Genomic DNA, 7,672 nt, shown 5'->3' on the forward strand with positions numbered 1-7,672 from the left:
ACTCTAATTTCCTTGGGGTCAAAACCAATGTTAGATTTATCTCCATGGTATCATGATACATGATATAATGATAGGCAGTGATCATTAATTAATAGAAGGCACTAATTAGCAAATGAAAGTTGAGTAGAAATAACAATCTTTCTTATTATTATATATAGTGTCTCAAATTGAATTCTGTTGATAGAGGTATAGCATGGTGTGCAGAAGGAGGCTTGAGTTCTTTAGAGAAATATATCTGTAAACAAGTCAGTAAGGTAAGATTAATTCAAAGGAGAAATTGACCTTTCATGAGGTTGCATCTGATACCTCCAATGATACAATGGAAGCTCTAGAGCTGGAATAGCCCTTCTAAGTTAACCCACAATGAGGCAAGGAAGCCAGTTATTTGTATTCCTGTGGTATCTAGTCACTTGCCATAGGCTACCCTGTGTGATGGGGCACAACTTTGGATGAGGTAGTTCCTTCCAGGAAGGAGTACGGATGTGAACTCTCAGCATCTGATATTTCCAGCAGCTGAAGGATAGGGGGATAGGCTTTCAAAAGCAGATCTCAGAGGGATACCATAGTATATACTACAGATGGCTTTGTGCCTTTATTCTCCCTTGGCCTTATCTTATACTTTAGCCTCGGGAAACTTAGTCTTTTCTTACTTATTTTTCTGCATTTGAACTTCACATCTCACTTTGTCTTTTTTCTCCACTACAAATGTTCTCTCTTTTCTATGGTTGGGATAAAACTTTAATTTGCCGTTGGCTGTGGGTTGGTGGAAACTGGAGGGGGAGACAAACCATGAGAGACTGTGGACTCTGAGAAGCAAACTGAGGGTTTTGGAGGGGAGAGGGAATTGGGGGTAGGGTGAGCCTGGTGGCGGGTATTATGAAGGGCATGTATTGCACGGAGCACTGGGTATGGTGCATAAACAATTAATTTTGGAACACTGAAAGAAAATTAAATTAAATTAAATTTTTAAAAACTTGCTACTGTCTGTGGCTTGGAATAAAATTCATGTTTATCCCTCGTTCAACAAAAAATCCTTTGGTGATGCACTAGAAATAATGTTCACTCCCCAATGAAGCATGTATACGGATACACACACACACACACAGAGTTTAGTATATTGCAGTAAAGCTTACAAATTTTAGTCCATTGCAAGTAACTACTGTTTGAGAATGCATGCTCTGTTTTTTTTTTTTTTTTTTTTTCTGGACTTGAGACTGCATCTCATGCAGACCTTATAACTCCATTGCCTGGAGACAAGAAATAACTAAAGATAGTTAACTGGTTGTGGCATGGCTACAACCAGGGAGTGATAAATTCTTCATCTATTAACATCCTTCTCATCTTCATGGAATCTTCTCTCTTAGTTTTTTTTTTGTTGTTGTTGTTGTTATTCTCTTATACATTCAACTACACATCCCCTCAGCCATCTCTTACCAAAATGACTAGGAGGAGGAAAGCCCAACAGAGGAAGAATTCAGAGACTGTGTCCTCTCCATCAGAGCTATTGGATATGGACATAAACAGAATGTCAGAAAGGGAATTCAGGCTAACAATTATCCAGGCAATGGCTAGGCTGGAGAAAACCATTAATGACAAAATGAAATTTATTAAGGCAGAAGTAAAAGCTACCAGGGAAGATGTTAACAATGCTATCAATGCGTTCTAATCTAATCTAAATTCTCTAGCAGCTAGGGTAACTGAGGCAGAAGATAGAATTGGTAATCTAGAGGACAAACTGATAGAGGAAAAGGATCAGAAGGAGGCCTGGAACAAGCAGCTTAGAAGCCATGAAAATAGAATTAGGGAAATAAATGATGCTTTGAAACATTTTGACATCAGAATTATTGGAATTGCTGAGGGGGAGGAGAAAGAAAGAAGACTAGAGGATATAGTTGAACAAATTCTCCATGAAAATTTTCCCAATCTGGGGAATGGAACCAGCATTCATGTCCTAGAGGCAGAAAGGTCTGCCCCCAAGATCATAGGATCTAGAAAGACCTCGAGACACCTGAATGTGAAAATGATCAATCATAATTTTAGACAGGAATCTTGAAAGCAGCTAGGGGGGAAAGAGTCTATACATATGGAGGAAGAACCATCAGAATAATGTCAGACCTGTCCACAGGAACCTGGTAAGCCAGAAAGGCCTGGAAAGATGTATTCAGGGTGCTAAATGAAAAGAACATGCAGCCAAGAATACTTTATCCAGCAAGACTGACATTCAAAATGGATTGAGAGATAAAGAGCTTCCAAGAATGGCAAGGTTTAAAAGAGTATGTGACCACCAACCTGGCACTACAATAAATATTAAGAGGGTTTCTATAAAAGAAGAAAGAACCCAAGAGTGTCATTGAACTGAAATTTATGGAGACAATCTATAGAAACAAGGACTTCACAGTAAACACGATGTCAAAAAATATGTATCTCTTGATAATCACTCTCAAAGTGAGTGGCCTAAAAGTTCCCATAAAATAGCACAGGGTTACAGATTGGATAAAACAACAAGACTCTTTTGGCATTTAAAACACTTCTTCCTTCTGTTTTCATTCTAACTCTCATAATACTCTTTGAAATGTACTTGCTCCCATCTTCCTTCATTTTTCCTTTAAGCAGTATTTTGTCCTTGTCTGTAGGGTCTACTCACCTAGGTGCCTCCTAAGGATGATTCCATGAATTTTTCTAACTGCAAGTGCTACATCTTTTCCTGGTGATTCTCAAAAAATCTGTTTCTACAAGATTTCTTTCCAAATTCTCTATATATCTCCATTTACTTTACAAGATGTCTCTCCCACATATAACTGAGGCCCATCTTATCCAACAAGCTCTGTAGTAATGGTCACCTCTATTCTGAAATCTTTTCTGCTCCTTTTCCTCAATTTTGGGTAATGGTGCTATATACCTGTTATCCCAGGCAAGAGATCTTGGAGACATCCTTTTCTCTTCTCTCATGTTTCAAATTCAGTCATCAATTCCTGGCAATTCTCCATTTGAACATGATTAACTATAACTGGACAAATATGAGGTGCCTAGTATTAGTGCTTAAAGTACTAGGTGACCCAACCCAAATCCAGGTCCTGCTTTCATGGGTCATGTAGTCTGATGGGAGAGACCAACGTTAATCATTTAAATAAGTGAAAAGTAACAATTGGGCTCAAAGAAGAGTCACTGAGCACTGCGAGGTTATCTAACCAGGACAGGGTTCATAGGGAATGTTTTCCTGAGGAAGCATTAACTCGATTGATAGCTGAAGGCTAAGAATCCAGTAATTGTAAGTGGAAGAGAGGAATAAGTGGAGAAAAATATTTCTAGTCAATGGGAAAGGTGGTGCAAAAAGTGAGGAGTGATGGGATCCTGTAGGCCCTTGTGGTTAATTTCAAGTTTTTCTCTCTGTCCTAGAAACAATGAGAAGAAACTGTAGGATTATAAAGTGTAGTGTAACATGATTTGCATTTAAAAAAATCACTTTGGTTCACTGTCAAAATGTATTATTAAAGGGCGCTTGGGTGATTTGGTCGGCTAAGTGGCTGCCTTCAGCTATGGTCATGATCCCAGGGTCCTGGGATCAAGCCCTGCATTGTGCTCCCTGCTAAGTGAAAAGCCTGCTTCACCCTCCCCCTCTACCTGCAGCTCTGCCTACTTGTGCTCTCTCTCTCTCTGTCAAATAAAGAAATAATATCTTTTTAAAAATGTATTATTAAAGGCAGCAAGTGCATTTGTAGTCAGGTCAGTTAGAAGTTTATCGCAGACATCCAGGTTAGGGATGATGTTAGTGATGAAGATAGATTGTAGTAAGTCAACTTTATAACTGTTTAATAGGGTTAGCCTTCAGAAACAGTTGTCAAATTTATTTTTCCTCCCCTTTACAACAACTGAGTAGAGTAAAACTTCCGTAATCTTCTGTCTTACTTTTTCCATAATTCATCCCTCTTCACCAAAGTCTCTCGGTATTTTTCCTTTTGAAAAACATGTATCTAATTAATATAATTCTGTTAATAAAATGTGACTATTAATAAATGTGACTGTTAATAAAGTGTAAGTAGTGATTCACATCCTAAGAGAAGGGAACAAGGGGCTCTGTGCAAGACTAGGGGAAAGGGATTGAGGACTCATACACAGTTTGAGATGTCCTCCATTAACTCCTCATGCATGGCACTTAGGATGAGCAGGGGTATGGAGGTTATTGCACCTAGCTGGGTTTGTTGTACCATTCTTAAAATAAAAGATTAAGCTTATGTATCAAGGTTCTAAAATTTTGCAGATTGTTATATGCTCTAATAACTTCTCCCAATCATTTGTTTTTTACCTTCTATATTTAATATTGTTGGCAAACTTATCACTACTACCACCCTCTGCCTTCATCCATTATATAAGTTCCCAGTTCTGAGTCCTTTAATTCATTTTGCAATTATTTATAGAGTGCTTACTATCCACCAATCATTGCTCCAGATGTGGGCATGCAGTAGGGATTGAGTTGAATTCCCCAATTTCATGGAACTTAAATTCTAGTAATGCCAGAATTTTGCTTCTTGGTTTATACAAGGTTTCTGCTGTTGTAGTTTTCCTTCCATTTTTCTTAAACCAGTATTTATAGGGAAACTTTCCAAAATGTGCTTTGGTATTCTAAATATACTATGGATTCAGAATGTTCCTGGTCAAAAATCTTATTGTTACTGCCAAAAATTATTATCTGTTTAGGTCATTGCCTCTACTGTAACCATTATCATTGCTTATGCAGTCACCCTCCCCTTTTGGGTGCTTAATAATTTTTCTGTTTAATGAGAACTTCCATGTATATTTTCTAAGTTTATCTTCAGAGTAACTCTGGGGGACTGTCTTCCTCTCTCTTTCTAAACTTCTCTCTTTTTTATTTCAGACACTCAACTTTCTGGTAAACTGTTGGGACTGAAACCAGAAACCAGGGACTGGCTTCTATTCTTTGTTGCAGAATTAAATAACTTCTGTATCAGGTTCCCAGGCTTCCCTTCTTTCAACCTGTCTGTTCTGTTTTCTTGGATATGCTGTAACCTCTTCCCACTAGGATCCCTGTTCCCAGTGTAGGAGGTTCACCTCTGAGATGACAAAATACAAGGATGTAGGGAAGGGAAGATTTCATTTGGGCCAGGTAATGAGACTTGCCATTGGCATCCCTTCATGTTTGTACATGACATTCTTTGTTAAATGTTTGTACTTATATATCGGTTCTTGGGTTCACTGATGTCCTTCTGTCATTTAGCCTTGTGAGTATTTTGCTGTGTATTTTTCTGTGAGTCACTAACATGCAGTTATGAATCCAAGTTGTTCTTTACACAACTCCTCTATCTTTTGCTGCACCACTTGGAGATGGCTCCAACTACAAAGACTGCCTGAGCCACCAGATCTCCCTTGTCCCATGGGCCACTTCTGTTACTGCCACTGTGAACCCAGCTCAAATAGTGACTTACTCACCTACCTCTGCCCAGCATCTGAGAAATCATTTACCAAGAACTGGATACCACAGACTGCAAACTGCTTGTGACAGAGTTCCCAATAGCCAGGGTCAAAGATTTATATAAGAACCTAGTCCTCTGGGAAGAACCTCTCACAGTGGTCCATGTCCCTGGACCTGGAGTACGGGACAGAAAATTTCCATATCCCTGTGGGTAGAGCTCTATGTTTGTTTTTGTTTTTTAATTTATTTTCAGCATAACAGTATACATTGTTTTTGCACCACACCCAGTGCTCCATGCAATATGTGCCCTCTATAATACCCACCACCTGGCTTTCCCAAACTCCCCCCCCCCCCCGCTGTTCAAAACCCTCAGGTTGTTTTTCAGTGTCCATAGTATCTCATGTTTCATCTCCCCTTCCCATTTCCCTCAACTCCCTTCTCCTCTCCTTCTCCCTATGTCCTCCATGTTCTTTGTTATGCTCCACAAATAAGTGAAACCATATGATAATTGACTCTCTCTCCTTGACTTATTTCACTCAGCATAATCTCTTCCAGTCCCGTCCATGTTGATACAAAAGTTGGGTATTCATCTTTTCTGATGGAGGCATAATACTCCATAGTGTATATGGACCACATCTTCCTTATCCATTCATCTATTGAATGGCAAGTTGGTTCTTTCCACAGTTTGGTGACTGTAGCCATTGCTGCTAGGAACATTGGGGTACAGATGAACCTTCTTTTAACTACATCTCTATCTTTGGGGTAAATACCCAGTAGTGCAATGGCAGGGTCATAGGGAAGCTCTCTTTTTAATTTCTTGAGAAATCTCCACGCTGTTCTCCAAAGTGGCTGCACCAACTTGCATTCCCACCAACAGTGTAAGAGGGTTCCCCGTTCTCCACATCCCCTCCAACACATGTTGTTTTCTGTCTTGCTAATTTTGGGCATTCTAACTGGTGTAAGGTGGTATCTCAATGTGGTATTAATTTGAACCTCCCTAGGGGAGCCTGGGTGGCTCAGTGGGTTAAGCCGCTGCCTTTCGGCTCAGGTCAGCAGAGAGCCTGCTTCCCTCTCTCTCTCTGCCTGCCTCTCCATCTACTTGTGATTTCTCTCTGTCAAATAAATAAATAAAATCTTTAAAAAAAATTTTGAACCTCCCTGATGGCTAGTGATGATGAACATTTTTCATGTGTCTGATAGCCATTTGTATGTCTTCATTGGAGAAGTGTCTGTTCATATCTTCTGCCCATTTTTTGATATGATTGTATGTTTTGTGTGTGCTGAGTTTGAGGAGTTCTTTATAGATCCTGGATATCAACCTTTGGTCTGTATTGTCATTTGCAAATACCTTCTCCCATTCCGTGGGTTGGCTCTTTGTTTTATTGACTGTTTTCTCTGCTGTGCAGAAGCTTTTAATCTTGGTGAAGTCCCAAAAGTTCAATTTTTCGCTTTTGTTTCCTTTGCCTTTGGAGACATATCTTGAAAGAAGTTGCTGTGGCTGATATCGAAGAGATTACTGCCTATGTTCTCCTCTAGGATTCTGATGGATTCCTGTCTCACATTGAGGTCTTTTATCCATTTTGAGTTTATCTTTGTGTACCGTGTAAGAGAATGGTCGAGTTTTATTCTTCTACATATAGCTGTCCAGTTTTCCTAGCATCATTTCTTGAAGAGACTGTCTTTTTTCCACTGTATATTTTTTCCCATTTTGTCAAGATTATTTGATCATAGAGTTGAGAGTCCATATCTGGTCTCTCTACTCTGCTCCACTGGTCTATGAGTCTGTTTTTATGCCAGTACCATGATGTCTCAGTGATCACAGCTTTGTAGTAAAGCTTGAAACTAGGTACCGTGATGCCCCCAGTTTTATTTTTGTTTTTCAACATTTCCTTAGAAATTCGGGGTCTCCTCTGATTCCATAAAAATTTTTGGATTATTTGCTCCAGATCTTTGAAAAATACTGGTGGAATTTTGATCGGAATGGCATTAAAAGTATAGATTGCTCTAGGCAGTATAGACATTTTTTTTTAAATCTTTTTTTAATTTATTTTTTATTTTCAGCATAACAGTATTCATTATTTTTGCACCACACCCAGTGCTCCATGCAATCCATGCCCTCTATAATACTCACCACCTGTTACCCCGACCTCCCACCCCCCGCCCCTTCAAAACCCTCAGATTGTTTTTCAGAGTCCAGAGTCTCTCATGGTTCACCTCGCCTTCCAATTTCCCCCAACTCCCTTC

Source organism: Mustela nigripes, chromosome 1 (genome assembly GCF_022355385.1).
Source record: "Mustela nigripes isolate SB6536 chromosome 1, MUSNIG.SB6536, whole genome shotgun sequence".
NCBI classification, from domain to species: domain Eukaryota; kingdom Metazoa; phylum Chordata; class Mammalia; order Carnivora; family Mustelidae; genus Mustela; species Mustela nigripes.